Below are 23,000 nucleotides of genomic sequence, written 5' to 3' on the forward strand. Positions count from 1 at the left end.
CTTAGTGTCAGATGAGATGCTAGCTCCTTGAGAGAGCCTTTCCTGACTTCCTTAAGTGTCAGTTATATGTCCCAACTTGGTGCCTTCCAGTTGCTCTCTTCACTCAGCTATTTGCTTAAATTGGCTTGGGGAGGAGAGAATGTGGGCCTTCAATTAATCTGGAAAAGACACCTGTCCCTGCCCCTTCAACACTTGATACCTGCCCCCCGCCACTGTCTCCTTCCCCACCTTCTCTCCCATTGAGTGACCATAATATTAAGACTGACTAGTTAGCCAGACTTCAGTTCAGCTTAGCTTAGACTTGTCCTGGCAGGTTATATTAGGCCAAGGGGATTCTCTAGAGACCTAGTTGCTTTTGAACTTGACTTTCTGGCTCTTGGGTGAATAGAATGAATATTCCCACATAAACTAGGAATGCTTCCCTGGGGCTCTGTGCTTTGAACTCTCTTGTAAAAGAAATCAAGGGTCTCTCAACTAACCTTGGAGATTTTCTTTCCAAGCCAACCCCAGGCAACCAGTCTGGAAATTTCCATCAATTCTGTGCTTATACCCAACTCTCTTCTGACACTATCCCATCAGGTAGTTTGAGAAGGACCCCCAAACCCCTTCTAATGCTAGGTGAAATGAGTATATGCACATATACCTACCTAGAGTGAATCTAGGGAAAGGACTCAGGATGACACACATCCACTTTACTGAGTACACTTCTGTCATGTGGGAATGCTTTTACAAGCATGTATCATGCCTGTAATTAAAGATGCAAATCTAATAATAAAAAAAAAAGGTCCATCCTTTTGGCCATGGGTTCAGAGGGTATAGCCTAGCTAGGAAGACTTTGCTACATGAGATAACATTGAAGCTTAGCCTGCTCAGGTAGACCAGATGTCTATAGGAATGACACTATGGTATTGAGTCAGCTAAGAATAGGATTTTAAGGTTGGTGAAGATAGAGAATCTCTGCAGATAGACTACTTTAAAAATTTTAAATAAGGGCCAGGAATTTTTAGAGTGTTTGGCTAGCATGCATGAAGACCTGGGTTTGATTCCTTGGTATCACATATATAGAAAAAGCCAGAAGTGGTGCTGTGGCTCAAGTGATAGAGTTCTAGCCTTGAGGAAAAAAAACCGAAGGACAGTGCTTATGCCCTTAGCCCAAGCCCAGGACTGGCCAAAAAAAAAAATTTAAAAAAAAGTAAGCCAGGTTTAGTGTCTCACTTCTGTAATCCTAGCTACTCAGGAGGCTGAGATCTAAGGATCGCGGTTCAAAGCCAGCTAGGGAACTAAAGTCTGTGAGATTCTTGTCTACAATTAACCACCAGAAAATTGGAAGTGGTGCTGTGGCTTAAGGGGTAAGGTGATAGCCTTGAGCTGAAGAGCTCAGGGACAATACCCAGGCCTAGAGTTCAAGCCTCAATTACACCCCCAAAAATTAAACAAAAATAACTGAGCATTAGTGATTCACATTTGTAATTCTAGCTACTCAGGAAGCTGAAATTTAAGGACTGAAGTTCAAGTCCACTTGGGTAGGAAAGTTTATCTCCAATTAAACACCAAAAAACCTGGAAATAGAACTGTGGCTTAAGTGGTAGAGCAGTAGCCTTAAGCACAAAAGCTAAGAGACAGTGCTCAGGCCCTGAGTTCAAGCACTAGGACTGGCACAAGAAAAAGGGAAGAAAAGAAAAAATGGGCACACATTTGACAGGAGAAGAATAGGAAAGAATTGGTGAGAGGTGCTTGGCCAGATGAATTAGGTACTGCCATGTGTGGAACTGTAGAGTCTCTGAGCCAGAGGGATGTTGACCAGAGCTAAGCCTTGGTATTGGAAGTGAGTGAGGAGCTAGGACTTCTGGGCACTATTTGCACACTCCAGTGAGAAGAGCAAAAACCAGAAGAAGGCTTCCTGGATGTCTGAGTGAGACTGGCCAGGGCCTAAATACCAAGGACAGGGTCTGCCCTCCATCTACACTGTACATCTTCTATAGCCTTTCTGGGTATTGAAGCTCTGGGCCTGGGTCTCAGATGCTGGTCTAACTATAGCTTCAGGCAGGATGGCATCCTCATGTACTCACTTCCACCCTAAGAGGAAGCGGTATAATTCCAGAGTAGCTGCTTGGTTTGGAATCTTTAGTGATTTATTTGCATCTCTTGTTTTCCTGGGTGCTGCAGGGAAAGTAAGCTTGCACACCATGTGGAGGGATGAGGATGTGGCAGTATGAGTCATGTTCCCTTTTTCATACTGCAGGATGGGCTGTAAGGGACACCACAGAGCCAGATGCCAGTAGCTCATGCCTATAATCCTAGTTACTCAGGAGGCTGAGATCTGAGGATCACAGTTGGAAGCCAGCCTGGGCAGGAAAGCCCATGAAACTTATCTCCAGTTAACCACGATGCGGGGGGGGGGGGGGTGAAGGGAGGCGGGAGGGAGATATGGAAGTAGAGCTGTGGCTAAGTAGTAGAGTGCCAGACTTAAGCAAAAAAAGCTTAGGGACAGCACCCGGGAGCTGAATCCAAGCCCTAGTATTAGCCTAAGAGAGAGGAAGAGAGACAAAGAGAGAGGAAGAGAGACAAAGAGAAGCCGAGAGCGGTGCTTTGGTGATGCTGTTTCCATGGATTCTGGTGAAGTCCAAGCCTCGGGGGTATGGATCTGACTGCAGGGAGGGCCAGGACAACCCACTCCAGGCACCTTCCAGCCCTGCCTCTGCCTCCATGAGTGGTAGCTACAGCCATTCAAGCCTATGGGTCCATCTGGGGTCACTTAGGGTCATTACACTAAAAAAGAATGGAGTTCTTTGGGCAAGATCTCCAGTCGAAGAAATCCCATCTGCTTTCTTCTTTTTTCGCTTTAAATATATATAATTATACATATAACAATATGCATATATATATATGTGTGTGTGTGTGTGTGTGTGTGTGTGTGTGTGTGTGTGTATGGTCTTGGGTCTTGAACTCAGATCTTTTGCTCAGGCTAATGCTTTGCCATATTCAGCCACAGCACCACTTCCAGTTTCTGGTGGACATAAGAGTTTCAGAAACTTTCCTGCCCAGGCTGGCTTTGAACCGTGATCCTCAGATCTCAGCCTCCTGAGTAGTGAGGGCTACAAATGTGAGCCATTGGCGCCCTGCTTGCTTTCTTAATTACAATACCTCTTCCATCACAGTCAGATACCAATACCTCAAAGGTGACAGGAAACCTAGCAAATGTGTGAAGTAGACACCTATCCTCTCCTCTGACCCTACTGAATTGTCAATGTAAGAAGATCAAGTTCACTCACACCTCCAGGGAACCTAGAGACTTTCTGAGCACTGGCAGCTGCCCTGACCTCTGCTGTGGGCAGCTTCCTCTTACAGGGGTGGGAGGGTGCTTCTTCCTGGTTGCACTGTTGGCTGAGATCTGTTGCAGTCCCTTCCAGCAGATGTCACTTCCCTACCCCACCACTAGCATATCCTGGTATCATTTCTGGATTTAGGACTTAACTCCATGTTGTAACCCCCTGCTGCATTCCTCTTGTTATTGTTGATCATGGGGCTTGAACTGAGAGCCTGGGACGGTCCCTGAGCTCATTTGCTCCAGGTTAGTACTCCATCAGTTTGAGCCACAGTGCCACTTTCAGTTTTCTGTACTTCATTGGAGATGAGTCTCACAGACTTTCCTGCCTGGGCTGGCTTTGAACTGTGATCCTTGGATCTCAGCATCCTCAGTAGCTAAGGTGACAAGGGTGAACCACTGGCTGAGCTCCTCTCTGTATGTGTCTGGAATGATGTCATGTGACCCTTCCTCTACCCTGTGTCCCCAGGGCACTCTTTGTGTATTCTCCATTAAAAAGATGCATCAGAGCCACAGAGCACAGGGCCCAGAGTCCATTCCAGGCCTTTCAAAGGACTTGGTTCTTCTTGATACCCATCTCTGCTACCTGCAACAACTGCCCCTGTTCTCAGCCACATCTGGAGCTGTCTGTCTAACCAGGGGACTGCAAACATCCCCCAAAATTGGGCTGGTGAGCAAGATCTTCCCTCCCTTAGGGGCAAGAGCAAGGCTGGGCTCATTGGTGAGCCCCTCTGGAAGCTGACCTGCGTGACAGCAATGCAGCAATGATTGACAGCTCCTGTGTAGTAAGGAGCACGTGTGTGGCCTGAGTGAGCCAGTGAGTACACGGCCTGAAGGATACAGACCTCCTACACAGCCTGTGCCAGCCCCCTAATCCTGGGCAAGGAGTGTAGTACCAGCCAGGCAGCAAGTACCACTCAGTCATCTTCTCTATCCTCTCTAGGGAGAAATCTACTGTCTAAGTCACTGCTGTAAAAGAAGAAGCTAGGCCAGGTGCTAGTGGCTCATGCCTAAAATCATAGCTATTCAGGAGGCTGAGCTCTGAGGATCACTGTTCAAAGTCAGCCTGGAAAGGAAAGCAGGAAAGTCCATGAGACTCTTATCTCCAATTCACCACCAACCAGAAATAGCACTGTGGCTTAAAGTGGTAGAGCACTAGCCTTGAGCTCAGGGACAGCATCCAGGCCTGAGTTTAAGCCCCAAGAAAAACCCCCCAAAAAGAGGTTAGAAAGCCAGCCTACCCCTAAGCCTGAGCAGGGCCAGCTCCAGGCTTCTTTGTGGCTATATAATACATTCCTCTAGGTCATAGGGCTTCCTGGCCACTCTGCCAAACCAAAGCTAGTCTCTCTTCTGGAGCCTTAAAATTCTCTGGCAAGGGATGGCTCATTCTCTGCCCAGCCAGACCACTGCAGCTGACATCCCCCCCCACACTCGGTCTCCCTCCCTTTCTCTCTCCCTCCCTCCTCCTTTCTGAGTTTGAGTCAGTGCTCAGCTGGCTGCTCAAGCCCTGGCTTTGCTCTCTCAGAGGTCTCAGGGCAAATCTGCTGCTCAGCTCTAAGCAGTTCTGCAGTTGGTCTCTTTGGTTCATTGATCAGGAATCATATGATCTTTTAAAAACACAGCTGGTAGAGTTGCCCATCTGTGCTTCTGCATTTGGGTCGGTAAATTAGGCAGCCTGAAATTTATTTAAACCTGCAGTTCTGGGTATAGAAAGAGGCTGTCTTCACCAGGCCTCCCGGGAGGGAGAGACTTCCATTTTTGAATTGTCTTCATTTCTCCCACCATCCCTGGCTGGCTGTGCTTCCAGGACTAGGTCTGTTTCTCATACTCATTTGTCTCCTGAACTTCTTGAAGGACTATTTTCTTATAATCCTGAGATTCACTAATTATAGGGTTGACATTGATCTGTATCCTCCTCCATCTTACACACACACACACACACACACACACACATGCACACATGCACACACCCAGTGTACACACATATTCACAGGTACACACTGTACTCAAATGCATGCACATAACGAATAGACACATAGGCACATATTTGTGTGTGAACACACATGCACACAGCCATTCACAGATGTGTACATATACCTGCACATAAAATATATAGACACCTTCAGTGCACATACATAGACAGATGTGCACACAGAAGATGCATTCATGTGTATGCACCTACACACAGAACTCAGACATGCATACACACCTTCATCTGAATGCCATACAAATACATGCACACACACAATCCATTTCCTTTTACTTTCTTTACATTAGCTACAGCGCACTGTCTCGATGGAGCTACAGAAGCTACTTTTTTTTTTTGCCAGTCCTGGGCTTGAGCTCAGGGCCTGAGCACTGTCCTTGGACTTTCTCAAGGCTAGAGCTCTATCACGTGAGCCTCAGCACCACTTCCGGCTTTTTGCTATGTATTGGGGTACCAAGGAATCGAACCCGGGTCTTCATGCATGCTAGGCAAGCACTCTACCACTAGGTCAAACTCCCGGACCCTACAGAAGCTACTTTGGAACAATGAGGGTGTTAGATGTGGTCTCTAGCTTCTGAAATGACCTCCAGATTTTTCAGCTGTGTTTGTATTCTTCCCCCCCCCTGTCCCGCCCCAGTTATAGGGCTTGAACCCAAGACTTGGGCACTATCCCTGAGCTCTTTTGCTCAAGGCTAGCTCTCTACCACCTCGAGCCACTGAGTCACTTCTGGTTTTCTGGTGGTTAATTAGAAAGAAAAGTCTCACAGCTTTTCCTGCCAGGCCAGCTTTGAACCACGATTCTCAGATTCCAGCTGAGTAGCTAGGATTGCATGTGTGATCACACACCAGCGCCTGACTTTGTGTTGGTGTTCTTGTTAAATTCTTGCCTCTCTTCAGTCAGGTTGGCATAGGAAACCTGATAACATGTGGCTTCTGAAACTTCATGATTTATGCCTTTCCCTCTCTTGGGTCACTTGCTTTAGGCTAGCCAAAGCCAGTGGCCATATTTTCAATGCACTCACCCCTATGGAGAGTCCTGGCTTCGTGCCAACAGCAAGAGCCAACTTGTCAATGGTACTGCAGCCCCAGTCAAGCCTCCGGATGCCCACAGCCTCCTTTGCCATCGAGACTGCCCATCACTGGAAGCCCAGGCCACAACCACCCAGCCGAGCCTCTCTTGACCTACAGGAAATATGAGGTCATAAATGTTGATCTTGCTTTAAACCACAGACTTAAGTCTTCTTCTTTCTTTGTGGTACTGGAGATGAACCCAGAGCCTTGCACATGCCAGGGAAACTCTTACCATTGAGCCATATCCCCAGCCCTAGGCCACTGAATCTCGGATTCATTCAGAAGAGAGCAATAAACAGGAGTCTTGGACTTCTGAAGTGGCTCGAGGTGGTAAAGCGCTCGCCTTGCGCTAAAGAGCCTTAGGGACAGTACCCAGGCACAGAGTTCAAACCCTATAACTGACAAAAAGAAAGAAAGAAAGAAAGAGCAAGGCCCTGACTTCAAATCCCAGTACTACCGAAATTAATTCATTCATTCATAGATAAATGGATCGATAAGTCGATTAAAGGAATTTTATAATGAGACACTGTGTCTATCCCTCACTTAGCACTCAGGTATCCTTACTTGGAATGAGTTAGGATGGCCATTAGGCCAGATGGATTGGTAAAGTGCTTTGCTGGGTGCCAAGCTGTTCTCCCAGCAAGCATGCCGGGGTTTGGCTGTTTCAGGATGGAATTAGTTCACCTCAGCATTTGCAGGTGACCCTGTCATAGACTTCTAATAGTTTACTTACAAACTGCTTTTTAACACAATTCCCCTTGTATATCACCTTTATAATAACAATAAAAAATTAAAAATGTACCCATAGGTGAGGTGCATGGTATATGAATTATGTTTTAATAAAGGTCTTTTTTTTTTTTTAACCAGTCCTGGGGCTTGAATTCAGGGCTTGAGCACTGTCCCTGAGCTTCTTTTGCTCAAGGCTAGCACTCTACCTCTTGAGCCACAGCATCACTTCTTGCTTTTTCTATTTACATGGTACTGAGGAATAAAACCTAGTGGTAGACTCTTATCTCCAATTAAGCACCAGAAAAAAAAAAGCGGCACTGGGGCTCAAGTGATAGAGAGCTAGCCTTGAGCTAAAGAGCACAGAGAGAGGGAGCAGGCCCAGCATTCAAGCCCCACGACAAAACAAACAAACAAACAAACAACTGCTTTTGCTGAAAACAACAACAAAAGTCCTCCCTGGGCCTACAGATGTGCAAAGGGTAACTAAAAACAGAGTAACAGCTTGCCTTCCACTTCGGTTTCCTAGCTACCTTTGCTCTGAACAGGTTTCTGCTGTCACCTTTGCAGCCACCTTGGAATCCAGCAAGGTTAGAACTGGCAACATCTTGAGTCCAGACTTCCCTGCTTCTCACCCTTTTACCCCCTACCAGGCTGCTATGAGTTCCGTTTTGTAACTAGGCCCAGCCTAACCAATCCTGAGATAATGCAACTGGGACTTGAATTCAGGGCCCTGAGCTCTTGCTTGGATTATTTTTTTTCTCAAGACTTGCACTCTACCATTTGAACCACACCCTATTTCTGGCCTTTCGGTGCTCAGTTGGAGATAAGAGTCTCAGGGATGGGCCAGGAACATGGCCTAGTGGTAGAGTGCTTGCCTAGCATGCATGAAGCCCTGGGTTCAATTCCTTGGTACCATACATACAGAAAAAGCCAGAAGTGGAGGTGTGGCTCAAATGGTAGAGCACTAACCTTGAGAAAAGCAAGCCCAAAGACAGTGTTCAGTCCCTGAGTTCAAACTCCAGGACGACGACGACGACGACGACGACGACGACGACGACGACGACGAAGAAGAAGAAGAAGAAGAAGAAGAAGAAGAAGAGAGAGAAGAAGAAGAAGAAGAGAAAAGGAGGAGTCTCAGGGACTTTCCTGCCTAGGTTGGCTTAAAACCATGATCCTCAGATCTCATTCTCTTGAGTAACCAGGGTTATAGTCATGAGCCACCAACATTCTATATATTCTTGTCGGTGCCCATTTGTATTCCATCCTCCCATCCCAAGCTTCTCCCTATATTTCATACCTTCCACCTCAACGTCTATATCTTTTCCTTGTTTGCTATGTCTCACTCCAAGCTGAAAAATCATCCAGCCTAACTTTTCCTCATAGTTTCTTCCTCCACATTGAGAATGGCAGCTAGCCAGAGTGAGGGGGATATGCAAAGAAAACTTAGATCCCATGGTATTTGAGAGAAAACACTGGAGTGTAATTAAAATGTCCCTCCCCACAGTTGACCTCAGTGCCTTCGGGTGAACTGAGAGATAGGAATTTCTCTGAAGCAATCAGAGTAAGCACTCAACCCCTAAGGCTAATGCTGATGTCACCCTATAGAAAACCAGTTTTCAGTCTACTGGAAGAGCTGTTTTTGGTTTTATTTATTTATTTTATTTTTGGTGCCATTCCTGAGGCTTGAACTCTGGACCCCGGTCCTGTCTTGAGCTTTTTTTGCTCAAGTCTAGTGATCTACCGCTTGAGCCATACCTCCACTTTGGGCTTTTTAGAGATGAGGGTCTGAAAACCTTTCCTGACCAGGCTGGCTTTGTACCATGATCCTCAGATCTTAGCTTCCTGAGTCACCAGGATTATAGGCATGAGCCGCCAATGCCTGGCTTAAACAATTTTTGCTGCCACAAAGTCACCAAATGCAAGGGAAAACCTAGGCATTTCTGCTTCCATTTTGTATTTGTCCTTGCTCAGTCACTCTGCAATCATTTCAGGTTCCAGGAAAGACAGGATGGATTGATAACATCTTTATGACGAGGGGTTGAAATCATCCTGAAGGCACAGCAGAACCTTACGGGGTGGATTCCCCCCAGTTACAAGAGGGCAGTTACCCATAGCAGAACCAGATTGCCCCCCTCAAATGAGACAGAGATAAATTCTCCAAAACTCAGAGGAACCAAAATTGAGATAATAATCAAGCAGATCACACCCATAACTGGAACTCTTAAACCAGACACAACTTTTGCACCTCACCCCACTCCATTCCTAATTCTTCCTATATTTAAATTTTCTGCTCATGTCAATTACCCTAAAGATGACTGAAGATGAATGGAAATCAACAACCTTTGGCATCATGCCACATAAGAACCTTCATCTTCTGCCATATTTCTTTCCTAGCAACCCTTCCTATCATTTTCACTGTGTTCAAGGATACAAGGGCTGAGGTTAACATCTGCGCTGGTTTTCCCATGACTAATGTCACCCCCCCCCGTCCACACGATGTCACCCAAGCTGGGTGCTGGTGGCTCATGCCTATAATTCTAGCTAGCTAGGGAGGCTGAGATCTGAGGATCATGTTCTGAAGCGTACCCATGCAGAAAAGTACCCATGAGACTCTTTTACTCTGGGCCTGGGCATTGTCCTTGAGCTCTTCAGCTCAAGACTAACACTCTACTACTTTGAACCATAGCATCCCTTCCAGTTTTCTGGTGCTTAATTGGAGATAAGAGTTTCATGGACTTTTCCTGCTTGAGCTGGCTTTGAACCTCCAGCCTCAGATTTCAGCTTCTTGAGCAGCTAGGACTGTATAGCTATGACCCACTGGCACCCAGCAGGACATGTCATATCAGTTTTCTCCCTCAGGTGAGGAGTCAGATGACTCCCTTCCCACACCTTGCTTGCACAACTGTTGCTGCTGTCTACTGTCTTTGGGCCTCCAGACCATGTCCCCTCTACTCAGTTTTCTATGGGTAACCCGTGGTCCCAAGCACAGCTCTGATCTCACTTAGCACACTCTCTCCACACTTGGGCTAGAATGAGATCCAGGTGTGTTCTGCACTCAAGCTACACTTCAGCCTCAGGCACCTACATTTTACACCCCATAGTCCACAAGTGACCTCCCTGAAGTCCCCCAAATACCTCAGATCTGCTACACTTTCAGCCAGCCCCTGGTCTCTTCCAATACTCCAGAAACACAAGCAACTTCTCTATAGACTTCTGGATTCCTACCCAGTGTTTCTAGAATCTTCTTTGTTTTCCTTGTCTAATCGATGTTTTTGTTTATGCCGTTCTTGAGTCTTAAACTCTGGGTTTGAGCTCTGTCCCTGAGCTTTTTTGTTCAAGACTAGTGCTGTACCATTTGAGCCACAGCTCCACTTCCACTGGTTAACTGGAGATCAGAGTCTCACGGACTTTCTGCCCCAGCTAGTTTTGAACCTCGATCCTCCAATCTCAGCCTCCTAAATATCTAGGATTACAGGTATGACACACCAGCTTCTGGCCCTAGACTGTCCTCTTGAAATTCTTTGATTAAAGTTTACTCCTTTTGAATGGCTGTTCCGCAAGGGCCCCAAGAGCTGGAGCTAAGCATGATCTCAGAGCTGCCCTTTTCTGACTTCATACTTCTCTGTGCCTGGCACAGAGCTTTATCAACAGAAGGGATTCAATGAACCCTAAATAAGTGAATGACAGAGAATGGGGTGGGGTAAAGGGGTGGAAAAAACCTTGATTTAGACTCAGGTGCCTGATGCACTCTTGCCAAGTACTGAATGAACATTTCCTGTGTACCAAATTTTGTGTGTGTATGATATATATATATATATATATATATATATATATATATATGAGAAATCTGATCCTTTTCCTGAGAGCCTCCTCATTAATTAGTTATGATGGGCTATTTGCACAAAACCTCTACTCCCAAAGCACTATACACATAGTGCCAAGCTCTTCGGGCCTGCCAGAGCTGTGGGCTACCTCACTACTGGCTTCAGCATTACGCTCATATCCATGGCTGTTTGCACCTCTACCAGGACCTGGAAGGAGAGCCAGGAAGTGCCATTTCTTTTCTTTTTTATTTATGATTTTTCCCTGTTTCTGTCTGTCTTTCCCTCCCTCCACACCCCCATTCAAGATAAGAAAGCTCCATTTGGATGCCTGTGGCTCACATCTGTAATGCTAACTGCATAGGAAGCTGAGATCTGAGCATCAAGGTTTGAAGCCAGACTGAGCAGGAAAGTTCCTGAGACTCTGAGCTGAGGCTCCAGTGTTGTTTTCAGGCCTAGTCCATCACCAGAACCTGGAAAGAAGGACTATGTACACAGGCAGCCAGGATATCAGGGGAAAAGCTCAGAAGAACAGAGGGAGGAAGCCAAGTGTTAGTATGAGGAAAACTGAATGATGCTGGAAGATAGTGGGTGCTTTCTGTTGTCTCTGATTATATACTATTTCTTTCTTTTTTTTTTTTTTTTTGCCAGTCCTAGCTGGGTGAGGGCCTGAGCACTGCCTTTGGATTTTTCTCAAGGCTATAGCTCTACCCATTGAGCCACAGCACCCCTTCTGGTTTTTTTCTATGATAAATCGAATTCGGGTCTTTTTGCAAGAAGTCTAGCACTAAGCCAAACTCCCGGCCCTTGTGAGACTAACCACCAAAAAGTAGAGCTGTGGCTCAAAGTGGTAGAGGGAGCAAAAAAAGCTCAGGGACAGACCATAGGACTTGACTTTAAGTCTTGGAACAGACATCAGAAAAGCCCAATATATGTTAACATTAAACAATGGACACTTTTTAAAGGGTGTGAGGGGAAACAGGCAAAACAAGTGGGGGGGGGAGGGGGAAGAATCTACATTTTGGAATATTGCCCCAAACCAACTATGGACAGCCAGAGTTGGCTATGACTATTTAGAATGTGGTAGAATGTGGTTGTGAAACGCTGCCTGCCTGCAGGCAAGAAGCTCATGCTCCACCCACAGGCAAAGGAACCCAGCCTCCTCCAGGGACAGGATTGTCCCACTGTTCAGGACCTGCCCTGGGCAACCCCACTCCATAGAAGAGCACCCAGAAGAGAGAAACCATGTCTCTCTTTCCCCTCCTCTTTTGGCAACTTGAAAGGCACCCTGCCCTCCGTAGCTTTCAGCTCCAGGGAAGAGTCACTGCCAAACCATTTCTTGCACAACATTACACTTCCGAGGAAATACACAACATTTTTGTCAACTGAGTCGTGTCTTCCTCCTGACTACATGATGGCTCAGATAGGCTTCTGCTTTCCGGTTTACAGGTGAATCATTCTGTAATGGCTCCTCGCACTTCAATCATTCTGTCTCCATTAACCAAGCCATAAAACAGATTTATTTCAGCCCAGAAGAACAGAACCTTTCTTCAAGGAATTCCTCCATGAAGCAAGCTTAGATGTTTGCCACTGTGTGTGTGTGTGTGTGTGTGTGTGTGTGTGTGTGTGTGTGTGTGTGAGGGGTGGGGGGAAGGGAGAAACTATTAAGATTTGAACTCAGGTCCTGGTCTCTGAGTTATTTTCCCCTCAAGGATAATGCTCTATCCACTCCCCACCTCTTTTTGCTGGTTCATTGGAGATAAGAATCTCGAGACTTTCCTGCTGTGGCTGGCTTGGAATGTCAATCCTCAAATCACAGCCACTAAGTAGCTAGGATTCCAGGCATGAACCACCAGTACCCAGTGGAAATGCTTAGCTTTAATTTCCCCCTCAATGAATTCAAATCATGGGCCAAAGTAAGGAGTCTTTGCTTCTCAGCAAAAGTAGCTTTTAAGCATCCATTGCACTTTGTCCTTGAACTCCTGGTGGAGAGGAATGGAAAATAAAAGCATGGGTCCAGGCTTCCGCTTGCTCTCCCATGCTCTCTGCTGGTGGGTTAAGAGGAGACCCACTAAGGGCCGGGAGTTTGGCCTAGTGGTTAAAGTGCTTGCCTAGCATGCATGAAGACCCGGGTTCGATTCCTTGGTACCACATACATAGAAAAAAGCCAGAAGTGGTGCTGAGGCTCAAGTGGTAGAGCTCTAGCCTTGAGAAAGTCCAAGGACAGTGCTCAGGCCCTGAGCTCAAGTCCAGGACTGGCAAAAAAAAAAAAAAAAAAAAGGAGACCCACTAAACACAAAGCCTTTCTTTCCTTCTAAATCAAGGGCTACGCTCCAATGGGTAGTAAGAGATCCTTTGCAAGGAGAAAAACTCTTTTTTTTTTTCTTTTTCTTTATTTATTTATTGTTTGCCAGTCCTAGGGCTTGAACTCAGGGCCTGGGCACTATCCCTGAGCCATTTTGTGCTCAAGGCTAGCACTCTACCACTTGAGCTGCAGCACCACTTCCAGGCTTTCCTGGGTTATTTATAGGAGATCAGAGTCTCACAGGGACTTTTCTGCCCAGGTGGGCTTTGAACATCGATCCTTAGATCTCAACCCCTTGAGTCACTAGGATTACAGGCATGAGCCACCAGCGCCTAGCTGCAAGACTTCTTATCAACTGCCCTGGTGCGATTCCACAGCCTAAACCCTCAATGTCATCTAACCACCTTCCCCTCTTTCCCTGAAGGCCTCCAAGGGCTCCCCAATTGCCTCTGGGCTGCAATCCAAGCTGCTGGCTTGGCCTTCAGCTTCCTTACTTCTCAATCTGATGCCCACTACATCTCTGGCACCATCTCCCTGCACCACTGTCTAACCACCCGTGCACGCTGGAGTCCAGCTCATGCATCGCCTAAAGGCTGCTTTCCAAGTCCTGCTAGCTGCCAGAAATGCCTCCCTTCAATGGCAACCTCTTTCTTATTCATTGAGGCCATCAGGACTGCTGGAGGCAAATGCCTGGCCTGACCTAACACAAGGACTGACCTTGGGGCCTCACCCCACTGCCAGGACTACAACTTGGTCCACCATCACCCAATCTGCTTTTTACCATGGCTCTCTTCACAGAAGCAGCTACAAAGCCCTCCCGGAGCTCACTGACATCCAGCTGAGCACTTGCATTCGGACACAGAACAGCACCTCGCTGCCAAAGTGACAACTACAATTAGGCTTTGGCTGACAGCTGGAGACAATGAGCCCAGGCCTCACACGTGTCCATGAATCACCAGTCTGTGCTGTGCCCAGTTGGAGGCCAGGCGGGCCTCTCCTGCCAGTCACAAAGCCTTCCTGTGGTGGGACAGCCTGCTGCCTACCCACCACAGGGTAACACACAGGACCCACAGTAGAGTCCTCCACTAGACAGTAGAGACCATCCTGGGATTCAGAGGAGCAGAACAACTGGGCAAGGCCCTGGCTTGAGTGCCAGGCAACTTGCCCTAGAAAAGGCCAGGGGCAGTTCAAGCATAGAGCCTCACAGTCTATAATCAAAAGCCATATGCCTAGACAGCCTGACAGAGGTGTACTGGTGATAGGCAGAGGGTCTCAGCTGAAGCCCTCAGCCCCTAAGCTTCAATTATATACATAGTTTGATTGATTGATTGATTTTGCTGCTCTTGGAACTTGAACTCAGGGCCTGGACACTGTCCCTAAGCTTCTTTGTACTCAAGGTTAGCAGTCTACCACTTGAACCACAATACTACTTCTGGCTTTCTCTGAGTAGTTTATTGAAGATAAGAGTCTCACAGACTTTCTTGCCTGAGCTGGCATGGAATAGTGATCCTCAGATCTCAGCCTCCTGAGTAGCTGGGATTACAACTACATATGTGTGTGTGTGTGTGTGTGTGTGTGTGTGTGTGTATCTATAAATATACATATATTTGTGCTAGCATTGGAGCTTGAACTCAGGGCCTGGGTGCTGTTGTTTAGCTTTATTGCTCAAAGATGGCCCTGTACCATGTGGGTCACAGATGTTTCTAGCTTTTTTTGGAGTGGCTAATTGGAGATAAGAGTCTCATGGACTTTCTTGGTCAAGTTGGCTTCCAACTGTGATCCTTAGATCTCAGCCTCCTGAGTAGCTAGGATTAAAGGTGTGAACTACCATGATTGGTTCTTGGCATTTTTTTTTTTTTTGCCAGTCTTGGGACTTGTGCTCAGAGCCTGGGTGCTGTCTCTGAGCCTCTCTGTGCTCAAGGCTAGCACTCTACCATTTATACCACAGCTCCATTTCTGGCCTTTTCTGTTTATGTGGTATTGAGCCCAGGACTTCATGCATGCTAGACAAACACTCTACCACTGAGCCACCTTCCCAGCCCCTATAGTTTTGTTTGTTTGTTTGTTATTTAAACTTTAAAAAAAATTTTTTTTTGTGGCATGGAGTCTCATGCTCATTAGGTAGGCAGTCTCCCATGTGAGCCACATGCCTCAGCCCTTTATGCTTTAGTTGTTTTTCAGGTGGAATCTCATATTTTTGCCTGGAGCCAGCTTCAAACCTGGATCCGTCCACGTATGGCCTTCTGTATAGCTGAGCTGGGATCTCAGGTATGAGCCACTGCAACGAGCTATATCTTGCACTCTGTCACTGTTACTATTTCACTTGTGAAGAAACTGAGTCTCAGCGAGCAGTTTAACTGAAGCCATGTAGCTGGCGAGGGGTAGAAACCTGGCTTTAAATCTTGCTTAGCTTGGGCTTTATTGCCATTATCTGGTCCTGAATTTGAAGTTTTGTTTCTGATTGTTGTTGTTGTTGTTTGGAGCCAGTCTTGGGGCTTGAACTCAGGATCTGGGTACTGTCCTTGAGCATTTTTTTTTGTTTTTGGCTCAAGGCTCTATCACTTCAGCCACAGATCCACTGCTGGCATTTTAGTGGTTAGTTGTTGGAGATAAGAGTCTCACAAACTTTCCTGCTTGAGCTGGCTTTGAACCACAATCCTCAGATCTCAGCCTCCTGAGTAGCTAGGATAACAAGTGTGAGCCACTGGGGCCCTGCTTCATTGCACATTTCTGCATGTTCAGCTAGAAGAAGCATCATAAGAAAGCTGCTCTGTGGCAATGTCACCTGTGGAGACAGACAGGGGGCAGGAATTCTTTCTCTCCTCCTCTCCACCCTCCCATCCCCTACCCAGGCTTGCCTGCCTCCCAGTTCTAGCCTCAGCTTCTGGAAGAGTGGACAAAGTTATCCGAGCCTTCCCAAGGGCAGCAGATCTACTGGTCTTTATATGCAGGCAGCAGCCAGGGAGGACACAGCAGGCTGGCAGCGTTGCTTCACATGCCTCCAAACAGGCGTGAAAGACGGGTGGTGGGGGCTAAGGGATGCAGGCGCGTTTGTATTTCAAGTGGCGGCTGCCCATGAATCACCAATTTCATTTTGTGCTCTCAGCTCTGAGAAGGCATCATTTCTACCCAGCGAAGCTGGCGGCGGCCGAAGCCTCTTAGTGAGGCTAAAAATAGCAGATCATCAACTCACCTCTTCCCTAGCTCATCACAGGCTCCTGGGTTTACTGTGCGACTTCCAGCTGCCTGTACGTCACTGTCACTCCGCTTTCCCAGGTGAAGCCTGGCTGAGACCCAGGGTACACTCTAAGTGGGGCGGCTGGGTGGGAGAGAGGGTGGAAGGGAGGAGGAAGGGGACTGCATGGCTTTTGCTTCCCAGATCTGTTCAGGGTGACAGCTAGGGCAATGGCAGAGAGTTTGACATTTAAAGACGTCATAATTACAATCTTGAGTCTCTCGCTCCTCTCCAATTAGATGCAGTAGCAAGGGACTGTCATTTCTCGGCAAGTCTTAGAAATCAAAGGCAAAGGAGTCAACACACACACACACACACACACACACACACACACACACACACACACACACACACACACGCAGAGAGAGAAAGCCAGCCCAGAATGGGTAGCAACAAATGAATGGTTCATGTCTTCCTATGAGCTCGCCTCCTCACACCGAATGAAATATGTATGGCTCTCTAGCTTCAGCTGGAACACAGCATTTTTCAGAATTACTCCCTAGTTCCTCCCACAGGGCAATCCCTGGGCCTCAGGCATCGAGCCCAGCCTCGCTGGGCAGCGGTGTGTAATCCAGTCTTTGTAACCGGATGAACAAGCTGCCAGTAGCTTATGCTTTCTGTAGGGAAGAGACACAGGGGACTCACTCTACAGTCACACAGACAGACTTCTGTGTAGGACTGCCTGAGTTGCAGACCTCAATTTCTGAATCTCTGTCCCCTCAGGCTCCTACTGAAGAGGCCTGTGTATGCACATGTGTGTTTACTCATGGTGCCCAGATCTAACCACTCCTCTCTGAACTCTCTTAACTCATGCAGCTTGATTTTCTTTTTTGATTTTGGTCACGGGGCTTGAACTCAGGGCCTGGGAGCTGTTCCTTGAGTTCTTTTTGCTCCAGGCTAGCACTCTACCACTTTGAACCACAGCTCTACTTTTTGATGTTTGGAGATCGTCTCACAGACTTTTCTGCCTGGGCTGGCTGGATCCTCAGATCTCAGCTGCCTGAGTCACTAAGATTACAGGCATGAGCACCTGGCTTAATTATCTTTTCTTTTTCTTTCTTTTTTTTTTTTTTTTTTAGATTTTTTGTTGTTGTTGTTGTTGTTGGTTCTTGTACTGGAGCTTGAACTCCGAGGCTCATTCTCTCAGCTTTTTCCATCCCATTACTTAAGCCATGTCTCCAATCAAGATTTTCTTTTTTTTTTTCTTTTTGCCAATCCTGGCACTGCCCACTCAGGACCTGGGCACTCTCCCAGCTTTTTTGCTCAAGGATAACATTCTATCACTTGAGCCACAGCATTACTTCTGGCTTATTTTGTTTATGTGGTACTGAGGAATCTAACCCAGGGCTTCATGCATGCTAGGCAAGCACTTTACCACTAAGGAACATTCTCAACCTTCTTTTTTTTTAAGTCTGGTTAATTGGAAATCAGAGTTTCATAGACTTTCCTTCCTAGACAGTCTGGCTTTGAACCATGATCCTCATATCTCAGTCTCTTGAGTACCTAGAATTACAGGCATGTATCATTAGCCCAGTTTAAAAGTACAGCATATCTTAGTTATCTGCTAAAAATCCTTAGCTAGCTCTCCACAGCAGACAGAAAGTCCCAAGTCCTTGGTGTGGTATTCATAGATCCTTTCCATCTCAGCTTGCCCAGACTCTAGATGGCATCTGGGAACAGTGGGGGCCCAAGAAAGCGGCACAATTCTCTCTAAGGCTTTGAGTGCCTTCAGCCAGGAGCCAGTGGCTCAAACCTGTAATCCTAGCTACTCAGGAAGCTGACATCTAAGGATGGTAGTTGGAAGCCAGCCCAGGCAGAAAAGTCTGTAAGACTTTAACTCAGGGCCTGAGCACTGTCTTTGGGCTTTCGTCAAGGCTAACAGCACTTTATCATTTGAGCCACAACACCATTCCAGCTTTTTCTGTGTATATGATACGTAGGAGTTGAACCCAGGGCTTCATGCGAGCACTCTACCACTAGGCCACACTGCTGGCCCTTTGTAAGACTTTTATCTCCAACTAACCACCCAAAAGCCAAAGAGGAGCTATGGTTCAAAGAGGTAGAGCAGCAACAGCCTTGAACAGAAAAGCTAAAGGACAGCACTCAAGTCCTGAATTTATGTTCCGGGTCTGGCATCAAATAAAGAAAAAAAAAGAAAGAGGGCTGGGAGTTTGTCCTAGTGGTAGAGTGCTTGCCTAGCATGCGCGAAGACCCAGGTTCGATTCCTCTGTACCACATACATAGCAAAAAGCCAGAAGTGGTGCTGAGGCTCAAGTGGTAGAGTGCTAGCCTTGAGAAAGTCCAAGGACAGTGCTCAATCTCTGAGCCCAAGCCCAGGACTGGCAAAAAAAAAAAAAAGGTTGGCAAAAAAAGGAAGAAAGAAAGAAAAGAATAACTCAGAGCCCTGCTGTAATAAACATGAATCATGCAACCAGGTCCCCCTAATTCTAGAGGGAATCAAAGGGGCTCCATGCAGACATAGCATTGTAGCAGGAACACAGGAGAGCTGGAGAGATGGGGCCATGGCCTGTGGCCTTCTCTTTGCTATGATTGGGGCCACTTGAGGTAGAGGGGACCTGGCAAGTCCTGGGACCAGGGCCCTGCTCCAAAATGCCTCCCGAGCCCTTCCAGCTGCCCTAGAAAAAGCCAACCCCAGTGCTGCAGTGAGGCCAATGCGCTGTTTTCGTGAAAGGTCAAGAGTGTCTTACTAATATGAGTGTTAAATGACGTGTGTGTTTGGACTTGGCTCCATCTGCCATAAAGAAACATCTACCCAAAAGAGCATAAGAAAGTTCACTGAAAGCAAGAGTTCTTTCACAATGCAGGCAGCCTGGAAATGGTCACCGGAAAGTACTTCCAAATGAAAACCAACACGGAAAGACTACTGACACCAGCAGAAGAAGATTAACTCATGAATCTGTCTACTCCCTTCCCAAACTCCACTAAAAAATGATCATTAAGAAGATAAAGTTAGTTGGGTGCTGGTGGCTTACACCTGTAATCTTAGCTACCCAGGAGGCTGGGGCCTGAGGATCGTGGTTCAAAGCCAGCCCATCTAGGAAAGTCTGTGAGACTCTCATCTCCAATGAACCACCAGAAAACTGGAAGTGGCACTATGGTTCAAAGTGGTAGAGCACTCGCCTTGAGCCGAAGAACTCAGGGACAGCTCTCAGGTCTAGAGTTCAAGCCTCAGGAATAACACACACACACACACACACACACACACACACACACACACACACACACACACACACACACACATTTAGCCAGGCTTAGTGGCTCATATCATCCTAACTATTCAGGAGGCTGCGATCTGGGGATCACAGTTTGATCACAGCCAAAGCAGCAATCTGTGAGTGAGACCCCTATTTCTAGTTAACAGTCAAAGCCCAGAAATGGAGCTGTGGCTTACGTGGTAGAATGCCAGCCTTGAATAGAAAAAGCTAAGCCCTGAGTTCAAGCCCCAGGACTGTCAAAAAAAAAAGTTTGTGAGACCATCTCAACCAACAGTTAGGTATCCCTGATGGCTGGAATACTCACCTGCCATCCCTAAAGACGCAGGAAGCACAAGTAGGACTGAAGCTGAAATCTGGCTTGGACATAAAGCAAAACCCTTCTGGGAAGTAGCCAATGCAAAAAGAAAAAGGAAAGAAAAAAAAAAGGAAAGGGAAAGGAGGGAGGGAGGGAGGAAGGAAGGAAGGAAGGAAGGAAGAAGGAAGGAAAGAGAAATCTAACATTATAGAGCTTTCAGGCATTGACCCTAAGCTTGCCTTGAAAAATCAGGAAGAATGAGCTATCATCCACAAAATAGCTCTTCAAAGCCTGTCCAACTGCATCTTCTGCCCGGCTGGTCTCTATTTCTCCGCCTCCATCTCCTTCCTCTGAGCATTTTAGTTCGTCAATGCTGAGCTTAAAATAAGGCACTCAGTTTGAAGTTCCCCTAGTATGGCCCCAGGCATGCAGAACCTTCAAGAGCTTAACTTTGTGATCTCCAGGTTGAACACCCATTCAGGAAAGCAAGAGTAGCCCACTACACTGCTGTTCTAAGAACATCAATTTTAAGATTTCTGGCAGAGAGAAGACTGGTCTAATTTGATCAAAAAAGAGGTAAGCATCCATTTCCAACAAGCTGATCCATCCATCCAGAAAATGCTGCCATAGACGAATGGAAATAATGCCTTAACAGACAAATCTGTGCTAAGATAGAAGGAAGCTGGCTTCCAGCACGGCTCATGCCTATAATCTTCGCTAATCCAGAGGCTGAGAATACAGGTTCAAAGCCAGCCTAGGAAGACAAACCCAAGAGACTCTGATCTCTAATTAACCACCACCACCACCAACAACAACAACAACAAAAAACAACCAAAAAAAGCCACCAAAGTGGAGCTGTGCCTCAGGTGAAAAAGCTAAAAGACAGTGTCCAGGTTCGGAGTTCAAGCCCCAGTATTGACACCAACCAACTGCAGGTTGAAATATTCAGATAAAAGAGCTGCAAACTGTAAAGAGCTGGTGCCAGTGGCTCATGTCTGTCATCCTAACTACTCTGGAAGCTGAGAACTGAGAGTTGTGGTTGGAAGCCAGCCCAAGCAGGTAAATCCAGGAAACCAACTTGTAAGACTCCTGGAAATAACTCCTTGAGGCCTCCTAGTGGGTGGTGGGAGTAAGAGCCAAAGACCCCAGACAAGCTCAGCAAGGGATTTGTATTCATAGTGGTCCTGGATATGTCAAAGGGAGAGGGGAAAGCCCTGGGAAATCCTATTTAAAGGGCACCCAAAACACTAAGCTTGGGCCGGGAGTTTGGCCTTGTGGTTAAAGTGCTTGCCTAGCATGCATGAAGACCCGGGTTCAATTCCTTGGTACCACATACATAGAAAAAAGCCGGAAGTGGTGCTGAGGCTCAAGTGGTAGAGCTCTAGCCTTGAGAAAATCCAAGGACAGGGCTCAGGGCCTGAGCCCAAGCCCTAGGACTGGCAAAAACAAAAACAAAAAACACTAAGCTTGCGGGCAGGGAATGTGGCTTAGTGGCTTGCCTAACATGCATGAAGCTGGGTTCAATTCCTCAGTACCACATAAACAAGGAAAAGCCAAAAGTGGGACTGTGGTTCAAGTGGTAGAGTGCTAGCCTTAAGTAAAAGTACTAAGGGACAGTTTCCATGTTCTGGGTTCAAGCCCTAGTATCAGAATTTTAAAAAAATAGCATAATATTTACATTTATACACCTAAATCTATGCATACCCACACTTTTTTCTTTTTTTATATTTTTATTGTAATTAATAGAAGGGTTACATTATATTCTCCAGATAGAAGGTGCATTAATTCACATACATTGATACCCTTTCTCATGTCTTGGTCCCCATTTCCCTCCCCCCACCCCCACCCCTATACCCACACGTTTTAAACCATATCTTGATGATTTATAATCCCTAATACAATGTAAATGCTGGTGATATACTATATTGCTTCTGGAATTACAAGAAAAACTCTGTGCCAGTTCAGTACAGATGCAGTTCTGTGTGTGTATGCTGGTCCTGGGGCTTGAACTCAAGGCCTGGGTGTTATCCCTGAGCTTTTCTTGCTCAAGGCTGGCACTCTACCACTTGAGCAAGAGTTCCACTTTCAGCTTTTTTTTTTCCAGTCTTGGGGCTTGAACTTGGGGCCTGGGGCTCTATCCTCGAGCCTCTCTGTGTTCAAGTCTAGCGCTCTCCCACTTGAGCCACAGTGCCACTTCTGGCATTTTTTGTTTATGTGATACTGAGGAATCGAACCCAGGGCTTCATGCGTGCTAAGCTAGCTCTCTACCACTAAGCCACATTCCCAGCCCCCACTTTCAGGGGTTTTTGTGGTGTGCGTGTATGTGGGGTCATGGGGCTTGAAGTAGGCCTGGGCACTGTCCCTGAGATCTTCAACACAAGGCTACCACCCTACTCTTGAGCCATGCCCAACTTCCCATTTTCTAGAGATTAACTGGCGATAAGAGTTTCGGGTCCTTTTGTGCCCAGGCTGGCTTTGAACCTTGGTCCTCAAATCTCAGCCTCCTGAGTAGCTAGGATTACAGGCGTGAGCCACTTCGCCCAGCTCACTTTCAGCTTTCCTACCTGGGCTGGCTTTGAATTCTGATCCTCAGATCTCAACCTCCTGAACAGCTAGGATTACAGGCACAAAGCCATCAGTAACCAGCCTTCTCCCTTCTTTTTGTTCCACTCTCTCCCACCCTGTCTAGTATACAGCAATCCTTTTCAATTCTAGTCTGAGGTGCAGCTCTGTGGTCCTGGCCTAACCCTTCACTAAGTTAACTCCTGTTCATGCCTCTGCTTTTCAGCACCTATTTTATGATCTCCAGACTGGAGTAGGGGGTCTTTGCTTCTTCATGCTTATGGCACTCTGGGCTTCACTCTCTTATACTTGTCCACGTTGAATGTTTCCATTTCCTGGAGCAATTATTTCATCGATGTGTGCCCCCCCCTCAAGACAGTCAAGTTCATTAGGACGGGTGTATGTTCATGCATCTGCAATACTTAGCAAAGTGC

The sequence above is a fragment of the Megascapheus bottae genome, chromosome 29 (assembly GCF_031878675.1).
Source record: "Megascapheus bottae isolate mThoBot1 chromosome 29, mThoBot2.hap1, whole genome shotgun sequence".
Lineage (NCBI taxonomy): Eukaryota > Metazoa > Chordata > Mammalia > Rodentia > Geomyidae > Megascapheus > Megascapheus bottae.